A 21834-nucleotide genomic window follows, 5' to 3' on the forward strand; every position below is an offset into this window, starting at 1 on the left:
GGCAGCCCACTTGTTTCAGTGTGCCAGATTTCCAAGGGATTGGAATGCTAGAAACTTGAGCAATGGTTTAGATGGAAAATATAAAAATTAAAGCATTCCTCAGTATAATCACCCTCACCTGCCATTTTAAATTCAATCATACCAATTATATTTGCTTGTTAAAAATACTTGAATAACAGAAAATATTTTTAAAAGGTTTAAAAATACAATGAAAAAAATGCAATGAACGGTGAAAAAAGCGGTTGTTATTACTCATGATATCAAATGGCGCATACCATATATGGGCCAAATCTTGTTAAATACCTTAGAAAATAATATAATATACACTATGCATTTTCCCAGAACATGGTAAAAAGAGGGAAAACTTTACAAATTATTTTATCTGGCCAGCATAACCATCCTGCTAAAAAGATAACAGTATCTTTTATGAAAAAAGTTTTTTTTAACCTATAAATAAAATAATAAATAGGAAAGCAAAATAAATAATATTGCGGTCTTTAAAATACTCAATGACAAAGTAAGGCCAATGACCAATGCGAATCTGAAAGCTGCATATACTGTGTGTCTTAGCCATCTAGTGCTGCTGTAACAGAAATACCACAAGTGGATGGCTTTAACAAACAGCAATTTATTTTCTCACAGTAAAGTTGGCTAAAAGTTCAAATTCAGGGCATCAGCTCCACGGGAAGGCTTTCTCTCTGTCGGCTTTGGAGGAAGGTCTTTCTCGTCAATCTTCCCCTAGACTAGGAGCTTCTCTGCACAGGAACCCCAGGTCTAAAGGACACGCTCTGCTCCTGGTGCTTCTTTCTTGGTGCTTCCCTTTCCTTTTATCTCTTGATAAAATGTGGTACAGGCCACACCCCAGGGAAACTCTCTTGGCATTGGATCAGGGAGGTGACTTGAGTAAGGGTGGTGGTACAATCCCACCCTAATCCTTTTAACATAAAATTACAATCACAAAATGGAGGACAACCACTGAATACTGGGACGCATGGCCTAACCAAGTTGATACACACATTTCTGGGGGAACATAATTCAATCCATGACACTGTGTTATATATCCTGAGTCACTCAACCTCAGAAGCTATTTTCCGAAGAGCACTTCACAGGCTTAATGTTTTTTTTGGAAATGCTGAAATAGTTCTACATTGGAAACATAATAGAAGTTATAGTCATTGAAAAAGGGGAGATATGTTTATCGTGAATTTATAGATTTGTATTCAATGCAATTTCAATTAAAAGCCCAAGGGAAGAAAAAATTTTTTTTCTGATAAAATATTTCTGAAGTCCATATTCAAGAATTAAAATGTACCTAAACAAACAGAGATGCATTTAGTGTCATTCTTTGGAAGTCCCAGTATTGTCAAGATGTCAATTCTCCCCAAATTGGTCCATAGGCCCAGTGCAATCCTGATTGAAATCCCAACCAGCTTTTTTGTAGAAATTGACAAGCTGATTCTTAAATATATACAGAAAAGCAAAGCCCTCTAATGGCCAAAACATTTTTTTAAGAAAGAACAAAGATGGAGGGCTCACATTTCTGATTTCAATACTTAACTATAAAACCTACAGTAATCAAGACTGTGGTATTGGTGAAAGAATAAACACATCAACCAATGGAACAGAATAGAGTCTAGAAATAGGACCATACCTACATGGTCAGTTGACTTTCAACAAATTTACAGAGGTAAATCAATGGAAAAAGTCTAGTCTTTTCAACAAATAATGCTAGAACAATTTTCTATCCATGTGTGGAACAAAATGAAACTTGACTCCTGCCTTACACAAAATATAAAAATCAATTCAAATGAATAATAGATACAAGTATAAACCTAAACTATAACATTTCTTTAAGAAAACATAGCAGAAAATCCATATGACCTTGGGCTACTCAGAGATTTCTAACATAGGAAATAAAAAGCATAAACGATGCAAATTTGATATATTGTACTTCAAAATTAAAAATTTCTCTTCAAATGATAGTTACAGTATTAAGAAAATAGACTGAGAGAAAATATTTATAAAATGCATATCTGTTAAAGGACTTGTATATAGAATATATGGATAACTCTTAGAACACAATAATAAATAATAAATGGATAAAAGATTTGAACACTTTACCAAAGAAGAAATATGAATGACAAATAAGCGCATAAAATGATGTTCAACATCATTAGTCATTAAGGAAATGCAAATTAAAACCACAATGAGATACTACAACACGTATTGGAATGATAAAAATTAAACAATCTAGTAATACCAAATGACATGGAATTTTCATAAATACAAATATAACTTTCATAAAGTTATATGTATATGTATATTTCCCATATGACCCAGTAACCCCACTTCTAAGTATTTATCAAAGAAAAATGAAAGCATATCTTCATACATACGTGCTGTTTATAGTAGCTTTATTCATATTTGCCCAAAACTGGAAATGACCCGAATGTCCATCATCTGGTAAACGGATAAGCTGTGGTACAGCCATACAATGGAATACTACTCAACAATAAAAAGTAATAAAGTACTGATACATGCTACCACATGGATGAACCTTAAAAGCAGTATGCTAAATAAAAGAAGCTGAACACATAGACTATATACCGTATGATTTCACTTACACAACTCTCTGGAAAAGACAAAATGATAGGGACAGAAATCAGGTTAGTGCTTAACAGGGCCTGGGGGTGGGTTAGGGAATTAACTACAAAGGGGCATGAGGAAACTTTTGGGAATGATGGAATATTCTATATCTTGATTATGGCGATGGTTACATAACTGTCTATGCTTGCCAAAACTCATACAGCTGTATACCTAAAAGGGGAATATTAACTGTAAATAAAGTATATCTCAGTAAACCTGATGAAAAAACAATGTGATACGATCTAAGAAATGTTTGAAAATTGAAGACAATCAATAGAGACTTAACTACTAGATATACCCACTAAAACCCACTGCCGTCGTAGACTATAATATTACAACTAGATTTAAGCTACAGTAATTAAAGGACTTTTATAAGAACAGGCAGAAAAATATAGAAATAGATTCAAGTATATTTAACAATTTTACTCAGTTATTATCCAAATTTCTACAATTATATGAAGAAATTAAAGCTTCTGTAGTTATGAATATGAAATGAAAAGGTTGACTACTTAACTCACCACTTATAAAGTTAATGCCCATCTGAAATCATGCTCCATCTTAACACTAGCATTCTCACCAGAGCAATGCCAGATGTTGAAAACATCTCATAATACATGCAAACAGGCTGAAAAGTAAAATTGTAAAATAAAATTTAAAAAAAAAATCAATGAGAAGAAAAATATCCAAAGTTTATCCTCCCATAGATCCTCTTAGAATATGATCCAGGTCTTTTGCTCTATATTTTTAGTATTCCATCTGTAGAGAGGCAGCATGGTATAAAACATTGGATTGAGAGTCCTTGAACAAGGATTCAGATTCTGATTCTGAGCTTGGGAAATCATTTCACCACTGTGAGCCTCAGTTTCCTCATCTATAACATGACTTAAACGTAACCTTTGGAAGAACCATTTCAGCTCTGTGATTAAAAATAATTTTCATGGCATCTCTGTTATACCAGAGCATATTAACACCTCCATCTTATAGATGCAACAGCTAAGATCCAGAAAGGATGACTAAGAATTCTTTTTATTTGGGTAGTGTGTTAGGAGGGGACAATGAACCTTTTTTCTACTCCCTAGAAGAACTCTGGAGCCCTGGTGGCACAGTGGTTAAGTGTTTGGGTCCTCATCAAAAGGTTGGCAGTTTGAATCCACTAGCCACTCCTTGGAAACTCTATGGGCAGTCCTACTCTCTCCTATAGGGTCACTATGAGTCGGAATTGACTCTACAGCATCATGTTTGGTTTTTTTGTTTTATAGGGTTGCTATGAGTTGAAGGAAACCTTGGTGGCATAGCAGTTAAGTGCTATGGCTGCTAACCAAGAGGTTGGCAGTTCAAATTGGCCAGGCGCTCCTTGGAAGCTCTGTGGGGCAGCTCTACTCTGTCCTGTAGGGTCGCTATAAGTCGGAATGGACTTGACAGCAGTGGGTTTGGTTTTTGGTTTTTTATGAGTTGGAATCAACTCCAAGGCAGTGGGGTTTTTAAAAGAACTCTGGGAGTAGGTTCGCCTTTGACTTGATGTCAGCCATTTTCTTTGTATTTACTTGTAGGGACATGGACAAACGTGCACACACGAGCACATGACCATCGGCTTCCTTGTCACTGCTCAAAAGCTCCACCGATAATGGAGAAAGAAATTAAATGTCTAAGTCATGCTTAGAGGCTCCTCAGTAAAGCCACAAAATCTGGATGGCAAATTTACAAGTGTGACATATACGTGTTCTCAGTGTTTAGTAATGGTGCTATAATCTGCATAACCGAGCTCTGAAACTGAGCATTTTTTATTTCGGGGAGAGTTTATTATTTTATAATTACCCTATTTACATTTTAATGTAAGAATTAAGAAGATGCTCATCCTTATTTTCTTTAATAACATTTGTAAATCAGCCTGAGACTGAATTGGCTTCACTCTTCAGTGTAGAAAATATGTTTATTGAAAAATCTGGAAGGCAGGTTTGCGCCGTAAACAGACTGTATTTTGCAGTTCTCCATTATCCATATAAAATGTACCAGGGCAGGCTTTATGGATTAAAATGCAATGTGACCTAGTTTAAGTGTCCTGTAGCCTCCTTTGTCTGGCTTTTATCATTTCAGTAGAGCTCCACTGTTGGAAAGCAAAGGCTGCAGCTTTATTTACACAATACGATGTTATGTAAATGAGCAAGCATTAATCACAAACATCTCCCAAATGAACCTTTACAAATTAACACCATTAACTTTGCCAGGGGGCAGGCATTGCAGTCCAGGAATAATATGTCTTTCCAACTGAGTTCCAGCCATTTGCACAGATGTGTACAGCACCCCAATCCCTAGTTTCCTCCTCCCCACTTTTTTTCCTCATGTGGTTTAAGCTGAGTGCTGAATGAGGTTGTCCTAGGCCTGAATACCTCTTTCTTCTCCATTGAATGAAAACACATTCAGTGAGTGCACTGCAAATGTAATATGGTCATAAATCGATAAGCCTAAATCTGAATCTTTACCCTTCAGCTACAAGTGCTCTTTACAAAGTTAAACCTTGCATGTTGTATAGTTGGTTTTAAATAAGACTCTTGAACTTGTTGGGCTCTCAGTTTTCGTACAAGAAAGCCAGAACCTAGGGGTAACATGTTTTTAAATCTTTTTAAGGGTAATATTTCTGTCTTTTGGCTAGGTTGAAAGTTGGCAGATCCCACATAATTTTAATAATTTCAATTCCTTGGAGAATAAAAGCAGGGGGATGAAGCAAACTGATTTTAATCAGCTTTTTACCCAAAATCAGGACAACTTGATTCTCTTGAATGTTTAAAAACAAAGCTGATCTTTTTTATTATCGTTATTATCTCAGAACACAGATAATCATAAATACTCTTAATATATGATTGGGTCCCTTACGCTTGACAGACAAATGGAAGTAAGAGCACAATGGTCTTTTTAATCAACTTTTATATACTCTGATTCAGGGATTGACCCTAAAAATTTGGTACTCAGCATTAACACCCCAAATGATTAAGTGTTAGACTCAGTGTTTCTCATTGCTGACAACATAGGCTTTCATTACTCATTTGGAGCTAACCCATTTGATTTTTCAAATTTACAGTACTACCTTTCAAATAGCATCTCAAACTTTGAATGACTTGTAGTTCTCATTTTCTTTATTTTACCTTACTTTATAGTAGTTCTAGGTTTGTGATTTTGTTGTTGCTGCTGCTTGTCTTTGTATAGTTTTTTGGTTATCCATTATCCTTGTCTCTCATTTTTGACTCACTGTTCTTTTTGCTGTACTCTATTCTGTCACATCTCAAGATATACAGAGACGACCTCATGACATTTCATTGATTTGCATTAGACTAAGTAAAAATGGACGAGAAATTAAGGGTTTGCTTAGATGTTAAAACGGCCCGGTGATCAACCGCTTGTGTGAACATTTTTGAAGGTGACCTGACCCTCCTATTCTTTACTGTAAATCTCTCTGAATTTTTAGAAAGTGCAGTCACTCCAGATCAACCTTAATTCCCACATGACCGCAGTTAGTGTGTAATTGATAAGTCTGCAGTGCCACCTCCCTCCGTATTTTGCATCTTGTCATTTTAGTAGTTTCCATTTGAATAAGGTTGATACGTTGTGCCTTTCTGGGTCTTTCTGTATCTCTTTCTTTGGTTTTAATTCTATACCCATTTCCTGATTTCTTTAGCAGTTAATATAATGATACAATACAGATTCTCATCTGTCTTGCGAAAACAAACTTCCCCCACTCATCAGCTGCCACCTAGGAGGCCTCAGGACCATCTCTGCTAGAGGCCCTGGCATTCTCTGACATCCAGCAGAAATTTCAGCAGTCATAATCTTAGGGAGGAGCCACAACTTTGGGTCCCACATAAACTCCCTTTGCATATGCCGGTGGCTGATTCTCCATCTCCTCTGGCCACCAGACCTAACTCCACTTCTCCACCAGCTGCCATGAGGCAGCAAGTCCCTGAAGCAGCTGTGGTTCCCTCCCTGAGAAATCAGAGTCCCGTTAGTCCCGTGTTTGAAGATGTCCCTTGCAGCAAAAGCAGAACAGGCACTCAGCTGCAAGGGCACCAACTTGAGTTTTTATGAAGAAGCCAGCTTTTTCTTTGCCATTATGTAACATTCTTCTAGGGGATTCCACTTTTTGCTATTGGCTGCCTAGTGCTTGCTTTTATCTCCAGGAATTCTGTCTGCATATTGACAGTGTTTCTCTTCCCCTGTCAAAACGTGTCCTCCTCTAAACCATCACGTGCCTCCTTCCTTTGTTCTCTATCTTTTCCCTCTCTTCTAACCCTTTCTTTTTTCTCTGGCACAAAAGTTTATACTAGTTTCTCTGCCTTTCTCGGACATTCATAGTGTCATTATTAAGATTTTTTTAGGTTAATACCTGGATCCATTGCTTTACATCTGGAGGTACTTCACTTGAATGGCACCTAGAAGGTTAAAGAAAAACATGCTGAGCATATTATTTGAAAATCTAGCCAACATACTATTAAATAAGTTCATCCTATCTTTCCTGAAAATTCAGATTTGATGGTATATTATCTGAACTGGTATGTCAGGAAAAACACTGAACATCCATCTTCCAATATTTGACCCACTCCACATCACCACGGTCACATATATCCAACAAATATGCACACATGTGTTCATTCTACAGATTAATTGTTCCCTCCTCTCATATGGAAACCCTGTGGCATAGTAGTTAAGAGCTACGGCTGCTAACCAAAAGGTCGGCAGTGTGAATCTACCAGGTGCTCCTTGGAAACCATATGGGGCAGTTCTACTCTGTCCTACAGGGTCGCCATGAGTCGGAACCAACTTGACGGCAACAGGCACGGTTTTTGGTTTGGTTTCCTCTCATATATTCATGTATAATCACTGCCTGCTACCCAAATGCATCTGCTCTATTTCTCTTGAAGTCTCTTGGGACATATAAAATCCACTGTTGTGGAAGTCAATTCCAACTCATAGCAACCCTATATGACAAAGTAGAACTGCCCCAGAGGGTTTCCAAGGCTGAATCTTTATGGGAGCAGACTGCCATACCTTTCTCCTGTGGAACAGCTGGTGGGTTTGAACCACCAACCTTCTAGTTAGCAGCCAAACACTTAATCACTATGCCACCAGGGCTCCTCTTGAGACAGATAGCAGCTCCTTTATTCATATATATTTATACTACATTTACCCAAAACCAAACCAAACCCAGTGCCATCTAGTCCATTCCGACTCATAGCGACTCTATAGGACAAAGTAGAACTGCCCCATAGAGTTTCCAAGGAGTGCCTGGTGAATTTGAACTGCTGACCCTTTGGTTAGCAGCCATTGCACTTAACCACTACGCCACCAGGGTTTCCATACTACATTTATATTTACATAATTGTATATATACTTTATATATACAATTACATATGAATTATGCATATATATATACGTAAAATTTGTTGTTTTTTTTAAAGAATTGGTGCTGGTAAAGTGTGAAACACAGAGCTTTAAAGAATGCTGGTACCTAGCCTGTTAGTTTTCACTTATGCTAAGAGTGGCTTCTCATTCAGAAACAAAAGAAGCCACGGAAATTGGTCCTCACTGAAAAGTGAGATTATGATGAGGGATTTGGGGAAAAAAGAACAAAAACAACTTAAATGGAACTCTGCAGTGGGTGATTAAATAAAGAGATACCACAGTGATAATAATTTCATTGCTGGATTGGGAACTGAAAAGCTAGTTGTAAAGTTTACATCTGCTATTAAAGAGTACAAATTATTATATAAACAAATAATTTTGCAAATTTGAAAAACTAACTGATTCTGTCAAGAAAAAAGGTACTGAAGAAAGATGGAATCAATAGCATCAAATGGAAATCTAGAAAATGATAGCCTGCTTTTGTCAAATATTTTACGTTTTTCCCATAAATAAGACTATTTATATTGATTCTTAGGTTTGGAGGGTAGTGAACCAGATAGGAGGTAATTAAAAGCATAAATCTCAGGAGCTTGGGAAGGTAATTCTCTGCTTTGCAGACAGAGCTGACAAAATGATGAACATTTTTTGCTCCAACATGACAGAAATATAGCATGATTACAGGGAGTTGGGACATGCCGTGCTAAAAGTTTTGTTCGCTAGCAGCTCTTTAACAAAGCTCTTAACTAAAGTTTAGTTGCCTTTTTAGGAGCATATAATAGTTACTCATTAAATTAAAAAAAAAACGCTTCAAAATTAGCACTGTAATATAAATATGTCATAGTCTTCCTCAGCACTCCCTTATTTTAAATAGGCATTTGGCTGATTTAGGACTGATTTTAAGTTCATCACTGGAAAAAATAAGATTAGGATAGAAATGAAGTTTTAAAAAGTGAGTTTTATGACTTTTAAAGACACATCAGATCCTGTAATTAGTGGAATAGGGAAATTATGCAGCATACATAATATTTTTCTGGCTTTTCTTAAAACACAGATGCCTCACGTGATATGTTACTTTAGCTATTTATATGTGTTCAGTAATGTTCAAGGTTAGGATGATCAGCTTAATACGATACTGTGAAGAACAGTAAATACGGCTGTTAAAAGAAAGAATCATACCCACCCCTGCTTATCAGAATATATTCTCAATAGAAAACCATTAAGTATCTACAGTTTGCCATCAAAAACTATAAGCTTTGGTGTATTTCCCTTACATGTTGGTTTGCATTAAACCAAACATTAATAAAGCCTTTTTTTAAAAAAATATTGTGGGTCTTTGTTTCTCCTTCATAATATTCCAGGGTTAGTTACTCTCTTAGTCAAAAGTAAAAGATTCCTAAGAGGCTTTTTGAGTCATTTTGTTGGTGATTTTGTTCATTTAAAAGTTGTCTTGAAGGGAAGGATAACTCAAAAGGAGGGTGAGAATGGTCGCACAACTCAAAGATTGTAATCTGTGTCGCTAAACTGTACATGTAGAAACTGATGAACTGGTGTATGCTTTGCTGTGTATATTCTCAGCAGCAACAAAATAAAATTTAGGGGAAAAAAGTTGTCTTGCCATTTGGGGGGTTGGGAGAGGCTGCTGAGAACTTGTATTTTTCTTCTTCACTTAGTATGGTTTTATTTAGTTAAGATTGGGTGCAGAATTCTTAACAGTAAGATAATATTTCACTCGATTTGTGTAGTTTTGGATTCTAAAGCTAAAAATTTATTCAACATGTAATTAAGAATCAGGTAGAATTTCTAGACTGAACACCTGTAGGCTTCCAAGATGATTAGTAGCTGGTTTAAAGTTTATATTCAGGCTTTATTTACAACATGCTCAGTTTCTTTTATTCTGTATGCTTGAGCGGGCAATTAGCTATTACTTTTACAACCTTTATGACAACAACAAAAAAAAGTATTATTTATGTAAGACAAAAACAAAAAAAAAGCTGAATGGAATGAAAAGTAATCCTGCTTGCTCCACTGCTTTCAAGCAATTGGCTGATTTAACGCAATCCAGATTGTCCTGCAAAAGAAGTACCTTTGAGCCTCCTTTAATCTCTCAAGCTACTCCTTGAACAAAGTGACAGCCTTTTGCCCTTGAGGCCAGAGAACTTTAGATATGGTGGGTCAGCATAAAGAGCAGCTCTTCTGGAAAGCCTGACTGCTGTAAGGAACTTCATGATGCATTGCTTGGGGGAAAAAAAGGACAGTATATGAGGAAGTATTGCTTTAGCCAATTTCTAAAATCTTAAACTAGAAAGACTATTGGCAAGATAGTCTAGCTGGTTAATGTGAGTACTTCAAGGAGAATAAAGAAGCAGTGGATTCGACCAGAGACAGAAGGGTGTTAAAATACTTCTGTCTAGAAAGGAAAACCTGAGAAATATAAAACAAGAGCCCTGACCCTCACAGACCGGGGTATCTAGCTGGGGAATCAAAACTAATACACTTAGAGACACTGCTGAACTCAGGATGTTAACTGTAAGGTAATATAAATTTAGGAAAGGAGATAGCATATGGGCTAGAATAATTACAAGTAGAGAGCTAGCACTTGATGTGTGCCTACTCTTCAGCCAGGCTCTGTACTAAACACTGTCCAGATATATTGACTCTGTATTTGCAAAGAGGTTCATGGAGAAAGTGAAACCAAGAAAGATTTGAGAGATGATCAGGACTTGGGGGAGAAGAATGATGAAATACTAAAGTTAAAACAGACAGGGCTTCTTTTTTTTTTTTTTTTGTACTTTAGATGAAGGTTTACAGAACAAACTGGTTTCTCATTAAACAGTTAGTGTACATATTGTTTTACGACATTGGTTAACAACCCCACGACATGTCAACACTCTCCCTTCTCAACCTTGGGTTCCCTATTACCAGCTTTCCTGTCCCCTCCTGCCTTCTAGTCCTTTTCCCTCAGCTGGCGTGTCTCTTTAGTCTCGTTTTGTTTTATGGACCTATGTAATCTTTGGCTGAAGAAGGGTGAACCTCAGGAGTGACTTCATCACTGAGCTAAGAGGGTGTCTGGGGGTCATACTCTTGGGGTTTCTCCAGTTTCTGTCAGGCCAATAAGTCTGGTCTTTTTTGTGTGAGTTAAAATTTTGTTCTACTTTTTTCTCCAGCTCTGTCCAGGACCCTCTGTTGTGATCCCTGTCAGAGCAGCTGGTGATGGTAGCCGGGCACCATCTCGTTGTACTGGATTCAGCCTGGTGGATGCTGTGATAGTTCTGGCCCATTAATCCTTTAGACTAATCTTTCCTGATAGGGCTTCTTGAAGATATGGTTCATAGAAATGCCATAGGGGTCCAGGAGCCCCCTAAAACTATGCAAAATTTTGTGTCTCTGCATACCTGAAACCATGATCACTTAAGACAGGTTACAGAATCATCCCTTCTCAAAGGGTGAATGTTCCACAACCTCCTTTGACAACATGTTCCATGATGTAATCATACTTCTTACCTAAATCTTCTTTAAAAAACAAAACAGAACAAAAATCCTTGGACTTCTCCCCATCCCCATTTTAGTTCTATCTTCTGAAATCTTTGGGTGGTGCAAACAGATAACACACTTGGCTGCTTACCAAAATGTTGGCAGTTCAAGTCCAACCAGAGGTACCTCAGAAGGAAAGCCAGCCTCATGATCGACTTTTGAAAAATCAGCCACTGAAAACCCTATGATGACGTACATGGGGTCACTATGAGTCAAAATCAATTTAATGGCAACTGGCTTTTGCTTTTTTCCATCTTCTAGTGCACATGGAGAGCTAATGCTGTATTCACTTAGAAAACAGGTCTAGTGAATAAGAATTCTCAAGAACACGTTGCTCTGTTAAGATTCGGACCTTTGTGGGCTGAAAATATGATTCAACTCTTACTGTGTTTCCTACATATTGAGAAGTGTGATTTAGCTTTTCATAAATAATAATTTTTATTTTATCGGTGGTATACCTAACATATTTTGACGCCCAGCACAGATAATTGTTAACACTACTTCCTCTTAAGGACAAAGGCATTTTCAAAAATAGTTGTGGAATTACGTGAAATAATAGCAATAGCCAGAAAAGAAACTCAGGCAATGGAACTTTTCTTTTATTGAAGTTTAAATATATTATCATCCTATTAAAAAAAAAAAGTAAATATTTCAGCCCAAAGAAGAAAAAAAGTAATGACTTGATCCTTTTAAATTGCATTAATATATATTTTTTTAAATGGGGGGAAAACATAAACCTACATATTAGTCTGTCGTAGTAAAAATAACATTATAGTAACTAATAAGTGAACTTTAGTAAAATCAAAATGATACAAAAGATACAATTTAGACAACTACTAAATTGTACCACTGATGTAACATTTTATTTTCTTCTTCAATTTTTAGTTTTAAAGTACATGTTCTTGTTTTTTAGCTGCGGCTGAGCCCACTCCGACTCATAGAGACCTTATGTACAGCAGAATGAAATGTTGGCCAGCCCTGTGTCATCCTCACAGTCACCAGCATGTTTGAGACCATCATTGTGGCTATTGTGCCAATTCATCTCACCAAGGGTCTCCCAAGCTTCTTTTGGTCCTCTGTTTCACCAAACGTGATATCCTCTAGTGATGGATCCCTCCTGATAACATGTCCAAAGCAAGCAATTTGGACAATGTTCTTTTGTGATCCGTAGGGTCGTCACTGACTACTTTTTGGAAGTAGAATGTCAGGCCTTTATTCCTACTCTGTCATAGACTGGAAGCTCCACTGAAACCTAGCCACCATGTGTGACCCAAATGATATTTGAAATACTGGTAACAAAGCTTCCAGCATCGCAGCAATACACAAGCCACCACAATACAACAAACTAACAAAAGGGTGGTGGTTAAAACCCAGAGATACTTAAAAGGAAGCATAAATTTCTATTTTAAAACACTAGCCATAAAAAAAAAAAGCCATATTCAGAGTAATTCAGTAAAATATTTCATACCTAAGCTAAAATTTATATTTACCAAACAAAAATAACACCTCAGTGTCTTTCTCTTAAACACAAATGAAAATTCCAAGTAGTCACATAGAGAGAATTGAATTATCTCAAGTTTTGTTTCTTTGACTTTACCATTACTGTGCTATCATTGTTTATTTCAGATCAACTATATACGAATATGAGCGGCACAAGATTTGCTGACTTGAACTGTATCTGAAACGAGCTTGAAAGGGTCCTAAACATTAGGAATTTACTCTCGTAATGAACAGGTGTAGCAGAGTCATCCTGCGTTGAGGGTCCAATTGTATAACTAGGAGTTCTCTGTATTAACCCATGGAGTTTCTTAAAAGATATGTTACAAAAATGTGGAGATCTGAAGTTTACGTATATATTATTACAACTCACTTGTTACCACAGCAATTGTTTAGAACTTAGACCAACAAAAATATTTTTCAGGGAGACGTATTTTATTGCTGCGGTTTAGAATTACCAGCATGGAATACTAATAAAAAGCAGACTGATTTTCAATTTTTATTGTTTTTAAAGTCTCTACAGACAATGCAGCCCTGCATTTCTGCAGCTGAGGTGGATGCTCCCACTACCTCACCTTCCCGATGAGACTGTCATCTGTTATTCAATTAATAAGAATTCTAGTTCTGCATTAAATACATGTTACACTTTGCATCAGAGATAAGTGGCGCTGACTTAAACTCATAATCACCAAATAGCTTCATTTTTATCTTTGGTAATACCTAGGAAGTGTTCTCTGAAAAGTGGCTTTCATTATCTCTGAACTCTGAGTTCAAAGTGACTACCTGGCTTTTTCTCGTGAAGGAAATAATGCTGTATATTACTTGAGAGATACCTATGGAATCTTTTTATGTGATGATTTGCTTTTATGTCATGAATTTTTGTTAGGTTTTTCTTGTATCATTTGAGAGGAATGGAAAAGGATAGGTTCACTAAAGGGGTACTTGGATAATTTGCTGTAATTCTATAATTTAAATTTTTAACCCAACAAAATTCTCTTTTTAAGCTAAAAATACCAACAGTCTCTTTTTAAGATTTAATTTATACATTTACACAGATGGTTATAGAAGGGAGCCCTCATTAACATCTGTACATGTTGGGAAATGATGGATGTCTGTATTTGTAGACCGCCAGAAGAGAATCGCTGAATTTGCAGAGGTAGATTAAAACACACAAAATTTGAATATCTGAAAGATTCTCTTCAAGCTGGCTTTCTAGAGATCTAGACATTGAATAACTGTCTTTTGCATACATTTCCATTTTTATAAGCACAGTAAATTCTTCTTAATTTGGATTACACTAATTAGGGATTTGTGATAATTCAGGTATAGGCTGAATTGTGCTTTTGTTTGGTGCAAATTCTTTCTTCAAAGATAATGCAAATGAATGTTGTAAAGGAGGTTAAAGCACAGACACTTACAACACCAGCAGAACCAATTTTTTTTCAAGTATCCTTAAGCACTTGGAGGGCACTCATTAAAATGCCAGCAATGATAACACTGAAAATAATTCTTATGCATTTAACAAATCACCTGTAAAAGCTAGTAGTTAACAGTTATCGACTAACTGCATTTCTTTAAAGAGTTTTACTTTTAGACTTTTTAAAAATTACTTCATTATGCTCTTTCACCCAAATTAGTTCACATTAATGAAGTTTTTCTGAAATCATAGGAGTCCCTGTGTAGTGCAAATGATTAAAGCTTTCAGCTGCTAACCAAAAGGTTGACTGTTCAAGTCCATCCAGGGGCACCTTGGAAGAAAGGCCTGGCAATCCACTTTGAAAAATAGGCCTTTGAACGCCCTATGGAGGACAGCTCTACTCTGACACATGGGTCGCCATGAGTAGGAATTGACTCAATGGCAACTGGTTTGACACTAATATTAAAACAAAACAAAACAAATGTACGTTTTATTATTTGCTTAACATTTCCCTGAAAGTCTTTCAGGTCAAATGTTTTAACTTATATAAAACCTAGATTTCATATTTCAGGTCAAACAGATATTGTTTTGAGGTCTGAATTGTACAATTTAGTTATTACACTGGTCAAATTAACTATAAGAATCAATGAATCATTGATTCTGTGTTCTGTGCTGAGGCTATTTTGATAAATAACTGAACCATTGCATGTAAAAATTTGTTTTTCCAATAACCGAGCAATTGGTCAGTTGTGAATCTGATCATCCCACACTGAGACTGATTAAGCAGCCAGGCCCCAGAAATATACCAACCGGTGACTATAACTTCTAGTTACAGTTTTATAGCCTATGTGATCACATGGCTTTTATGGTCTCTTATATTTTATATAAGTATAATGTATACCTCATCCAGGCAGAAATAAGCCAGGAATCTGGAAGGAGATGCTCATTTGATTATGCCCATTCTTGGTACCGGAATCTTTATTGGTCCACAGCTGCCTCAGAATTCAGATTTCTAACCAGTTACGGACATCTGTAGTCTGTTTCTTGCCGCATGCCCACTGCTTGCCATGCCTCAGCCACGATGGCTTCCTTTCATTTCTATCAGTCTGCTAAGCTACTTCTGCCCCTCCCACTTTTGTCTAGTACATACTCCTTCAGGCCCCATCTCAAATGTCTTTTCCTCTCAGGAGCTTTTCCAGACTCCCTTAGTCTAACTTAGCCAATCTCACCCCACCCCAATAACCTTGTAACAACCAGTAATTTTCCTCTATGAAATGTATCACAGTTTGAAAGATGTTTTTACTTATGTAATTATTTGTTTAATATCTTTTTCATACACACACGCACACAAGATTGTTGGTTCCATGAGGACGGAGACTGGGTCTGTGTTGTCTGCTGCTGGCTTCTGATTGCGTAGCACAGTGCCTGGCACATAGTAAGCATTCAAGAACTACTTCATGACTGAATGAATCCTAAACGGAATGTTTAATTTATGACAAGTCAAGGATTGATTGAGAATGACTGAGTCCATTCTCTATAATGAAAACTTGTTAGGTGCCGTCAAGTCAGCTCTGCCTTATAGCAACCCTATGTACAATAGAATGAGACAATGCTTGAGCCCATTGTTGCAGCTGTTATGTCAGCCTATCTCTTTGAGAGTCTTCCTCTTTTTCGTTGATATTCAAGCATGATGTCCTTCTCCAAGGACTGATCCCTCCTGATAACATGACCAAAGTATATGAGACTTAGTCTCGCCATTGTTGCTCCTAAGGAGCATTCTGGTTATACCTCTTCCAAGACAGATTTGTTCATTCTTTATATTCATGGTAATATTCAATATTCTTCACCAACACCACAATTCAAAGGCATCAATTCTTTGGTCTTCCTTATTCATAGTCCAGCTTTTGCATGCATATGAGGCGACTGAAAATACCATGGCTTAGGTCAGGTGCACCTTAGTCTTCCAGATGACATTTTTGCTTTTCAGCACTTTAAAGAGGTCTTTTGGAGCAGATTTGCTCAATGCAATGCGTCCTTTGATTTCTTGACTGCTGCTTCCATGGTTGTTGATTGTGGATCCAAGTAAAATGAAATCTTTGACAACTTCGTAATGACTGTATAGGACAGGGTAGAATTGCCCCGTAGGGTTTCCAAGGAGTGGCTGGTGGATTCGAACTGCCAACCTTTTGGTTAGCTGCTGAACTTGTAAGCATTACACACACCTACATTTTATTCAAACTGAATTATTCACATTTCTCTAAACATAGATTTGTTTTCTCGGAGATATTTTCCTTATCATAGTCTTTTTCTAATTGAAAATATGTACCTCTGCCTTTAAAATCCTTTCCATTATTGGTGACCTATCTCAAGACACATTTTTTTCTCACCAAATTTTTATATTATTTTATTAAGCCTCAGGTAATATTAAAAAAAAAAAGTTTTGTTTTTTTTTTTTCAGGTAGGGATCAGAGCAGAGTCCTAACTGGGAGTGGGGGACAGGTAGGGTGTGTGCCTCTGAGGCGGGCACCATTTAGCAGTTCCTTTTTTTTTTTTTTTTTTATTGGCCATCATGGTTTCCATTGCCAGCTGTGAGAGATCATTGAGCAATATAACGCTAATTGCCCTAGGCCCTATTTTCCATGGTTAGGTCCCCGGGTAGGAGGCATTTTGTAGTCTGCTTGCCGGAAATGTGCTTAGTAGGACATATAACTATGCATATATACATACACTGGAAACCCTGGTGGTGTGATGGTTAAGTGCTAACCAAGAGATCGGGAGTTCAAATCCACCAGGCACTCCTTGGAAACTCTATGGGGCAGTTCTACTCTGTCCTATAGGGTCGCTATGAGTCGGAACCGACTCGACAGCAGTGGGTTTATACACATACATACGTATACATATACACACACACATATATATATTCAATCACAAATTAGGGTATGGAAACTGATCAGGAAAACTAAGATTTTCTCCTCTAACTCAATTAACCTTACAAAGCACTTTTTTAAAAAAAAAATCATTTCTAGTCATAAAAAAGAGAAAAATAATATTTAGAGCACAATGTTTATTTTGTATCTTGAGTGATAGCACAACATTGGAAACAACTGAAATATCCACCAATTTAAAAGAACAAAACCCATTGTCATCTAGTCAATTCTGACTCATGGTGAGCCCACGTGTCACCGAGTAGAATTGAGCTTCATAGGGTTTTCTTGGCTGTAATCTTTACAGAAGCAGATCGCCAGGCTTTTCTTCTGCAGTACCTCTGAATGAGTTCAAACCACCAATCTCTTGGCTGGTAATTAGACACAAACTATTCATGCCACCCAGGGACCATCCATCAATAAAGAACTGCATAATAAATTATGGTTCGTTCATACAATGAAATAAATATACACAGGCATGAAAAAATTAAGGACACTTTTTAAATACTCATAGGAAAACTCTCCATGATCGATTGTTAAATAGAGAAAGCAAAGTTCAAAACAGCATGTGTAGTATGAACTCATTTGTCTAGAAATAGGGAGAAAGGAAAAAGACACACACATATTTGCTTGATAGGCGTGTAAACTATCTCTGGCAAGATACAGAAGAAAGTGATAACAATGGCTGCTGGGACTGGGGAGGTAGACTTTTCACTGTGTATACTGTACGAATTTTGGACTGTGTGATTGTGTTACTTAGACAAAAATTTAAATTTAAAAGAAACAAAAGCAATGGTTAGCTAATTGAACACAAATGAAATTCTGCAGAAATCATGGATAATTGAAGTCCAAAGATTGTCAATCTGAAACAGATTGTAAGTATTGGTTAAGAAAAGTCACGCTTTTGAAGGCTTTCCTGTCTTTCAGTGGGATTTGACTTTAAACCCTGTTCACCTCTAGGGATGATTGTAACAGCTCCTCTTCTACCTGGCTGCACCCCTTATCTCCCTGAGCTATACACACAGTCTGTTCTCCACACAGCAACCAGTGATCCTATCATAAACAGAAATAAAACAAGGTTAAAACAGAAAAACCATACCCATTGCCGTCAAGTCGATTCCAACTCATAGCAGGGATTGCTCATCTCAGAATAAACGCCAAAAGCCTACGATTTGCTGTTCCTTGATCTAAAATGCTCTTCTCCCAAATATCTACCTGGTTAACACCCCTCATGTCATTCAGGTCTCTGCAAATGCCACCTTTCCAGAAAGGCTTTCTTTGATAGTCTGTGGAAAATCACAGTACCTCCTCCTTACCCTTTCTAATTTTTTTTTATAACACTACCAAACACATTCATGAATGTATCACTTAAAACTTATTACTTAAAATTTATATAATTGTATATTTTATTTCTATGTCCCCATACTAGACTATAAATTTTGCTGTATCCCTGTATCTTCCAACGTTCAGAATGATGCCTGAAACATAACGGGTATTCAATAAATACTTGTTGAATAAAAGAATGAATGAACCCTCTTAGTACTAAATTTCAGCTTTGAGAAGATTTCCCGTACTGTGCCCTGTGCCTATGATATATTCATTTTTGCCATCCCCTCCACATTCTAAGCTTGAGGTCACAAACTATGTCTTACTCATTTTTGAGTCTCCTGAAGCACGAGTGTATTATATGAATAATCTGTAATGTGACTGTTATTGGTGAGTAGAATATTTAGGCAGTGTCACACAGGACTTCTGGATAGAATCAGCAATGGGAAGTTCACTTAGCATTTGCTAATTATATTGAAATATTTTTGGGTGAATCAAAGTTATAGGCATTTTTGTGTTTTGCCTCCAGTAGACCAATCTCTTTTATGAAAACTTCTAGATTAATCTGATAGTTTTGTATAGAGACAGCCTTAGCAAGGCTCTTTTTGGCTAAGTGACTATTAGAGATATATAGTTTCATTATTTCCTCTTAGTTATATTTGTATGTTTTTAAATTATGGGGTTTTAATCTTTACATTTACATATTTCATTTAATTTTGAATTATAAAATATGTCTGCTGAGTTGAAAAATTGATTTAGGGTTTTGGGGTATGAGTTTTACAAAATCCTGTTTTGTAAAACAGGTTTTCCAAAGAGTAATAGTAAATTTATAATGTATAAATATGTAAAACACATAAAATATTACTAGAGCCATTCTTCAACCTATTTTCTAAGCATGGCACTTTCAAAGTTACTTTGCCACTTTTATCTACATTAAGAATATAAATCATCAAATATAAGGAGACACATGCAAATTCTAATTTTAGATTTAGTTAGTATCATTTATGTAAATTTCTTTAATATGGAAATGGAAGTAAGTGTAATACCTTCTAGACTGATTAAAAATTAATGTGTAGAAGCCTTGTAGCCTAATTTACAAGACCATCAGAAGGCCTGAATTAGTTAGCTGTAGAGCCTCAGCTTCAATGCTAGACTTGAATTATATTGCCTTGCTTATCTGTAGGGTCTCTATGAGTCAGAATCGGTTCGACAGCAATGGGTTTACTTATCATTGAGTAATAAATTGTTAAATTGCTCTTTATGAAGCACACGATGGCAATCATCTCCCCCTCGAAAGATGGTAACACTCTTAAACTCATTAGGATCTTGGGATATAGCTTTGAAATCACTAGAAATTGTGAGATTTCCTTCTTTATATTTCCAGGTAGCTGAGAATTATTAACTAAAATTTCCCAGTTTAATATAAAATATGAAATTAATTTGAGGAAGGTGGATAATTTTCTTTTTTAAATTCTTCTGAGAAAATTATAAAAATAAATGACTCAAATTATTACTGTAGTAATCATTAAGAAATTTTTAATATTTTGTAATGTATTATAAAAATAAAAGATGATATTCATGTGTTTCATAAAAATTCTAGGGTTTAGAAGTTCTAAAAAGTTAGGTCTCTATATGCATAAATCTTTGAGAAAATTAGATATTTTCATAAATTAAAAATGTTCCCGCTCTTTCATATTCAAGATTATGTTAATGTACAAAGCACTAATTTTCCCACTCTAGGCATAATAAATTATTGGCTTATCAAGTGCATTCTCGGTGGCATTCATTATTTCCTCCCTTTTTGGATTTGGGAGAGAAGTTAAGGGCATGTTTTGTCAGGGTTCGTTTACTTCATCTTGCCTGAGTTAAACTCTAGTGCACATACTAAGAGTTTACACCTATAAAAAAAAAAAAAATTTTTTTTTTTTTTCTCATCCTTAAATTGACTCAGATACTGACTCCCAAGCGAGAAGACAACGTAAACATACCTTTCAGAAATTGCAATATAGCATAGGGTCAGGCAAAAAAAGGAAGACCCTCAATGAGGTGGATTGATGCAGTGGCTGCAACAATGGGGTCAAACATACCAACAATTGTGAGGATGGCAAAGGACCGGGCAGCGTTTTGTTCTGTTGTAAATAGGGTCGCTATGAGTTGGAACTGATTCTATGACACCTAACAACAACAACAATGTAATGGAAAATTAAATGAAGAGTTTTATTGCCGTAGGGTAAGCACCTCAGGTACTTTATTGCTGAATTTTTAAACTGTGATGATATTACAGAAATCGTGGCATTAAAATTCATTTATTATCCACTACGTATGTTGAAAAAACACATAAACCTACTTCCATTTGGTTGGTAGGGAAAAAACTTTTTCAAAATACAATCTCTTTAATTTGTACCATTAATAGAATTAAGAAATTCACCTTCTAGATTGAACTTTGCTTGGAAACATATATGATAAACTTGTTTTTAAAAGAAATTAGTTTTAATTATACCCACCCATAGGCATCAAGTCAATTTTAACTCAGAGGGACCCTATAGGACACAGTAGAACTGCCTCATAGGGTTTCCGAGGCTATAATCTTTACAGAAGTAGACTGCCACATCTTTCTCCTGTGGAGTGGCTGGTGGACTTGAATACCAACCTTTGGGTTAGCAGCTGAGCACTTTAACCACTGTGCCACCAGGGCTCCTTAGTTGATAATTATCCCCTAATTTAAATAAAGGTAAAAACTTGAGGAGAGAGATGGAGCAGAGCTTAAAACATGAAAAGGATTGGAACTCAGAGTATAGTTGATACAACCAAGCTCAAACAACTGTCTCATGGCCCATCCTGCTCAACTCAAAATGGGTAATATAGGATATCTTTGACTATCCAGGGAAAGTCATTTAGATTTCTGAGAACCATTTAAAATTAATAATTCGCCTTCAAGTGGGATATAAAACTCACTGATAAAATGTTAAAATGTTACTCACTTAGAGCTCTACAAGAGACTGCTTTACAAAGCAAGCATTTTTTGCTCTAGCTATATGCCAGCTGATTTTTTAACTCAAACTGCAGTGTCTTTCTAATTCATCAGGCAAATTCTGTCATAGC

At 36.3% G+C, this 21834-nt stretch overlaps 1 protein-coding gene across 2 annotated transcripts in view; it reads left to right on the forward strand.

Moving 5' to 3' along the window:
• The window catches only part of ZNF385B (zinc finger protein 385B), a 305144-nt gene that overhangs the window by 240304 nt on the left and 43006 nt on the right, over window positions 1–21834 (forward strand). The window lies entirely within an intron of this gene.

The sequence above is a fragment of the Loxodonta africana genome, chromosome 6, assembly GCF_030014295.1.
Source record: "Loxodonta africana isolate mLoxAfr1 chromosome 6, mLoxAfr1.hap2, whole genome shotgun sequence".
In the NCBI taxonomy this organism is placed as follows: domain Eukaryota; kingdom Metazoa; phylum Chordata; class Mammalia; order Proboscidea; family Elephantidae; genus Loxodonta; species Loxodonta africana.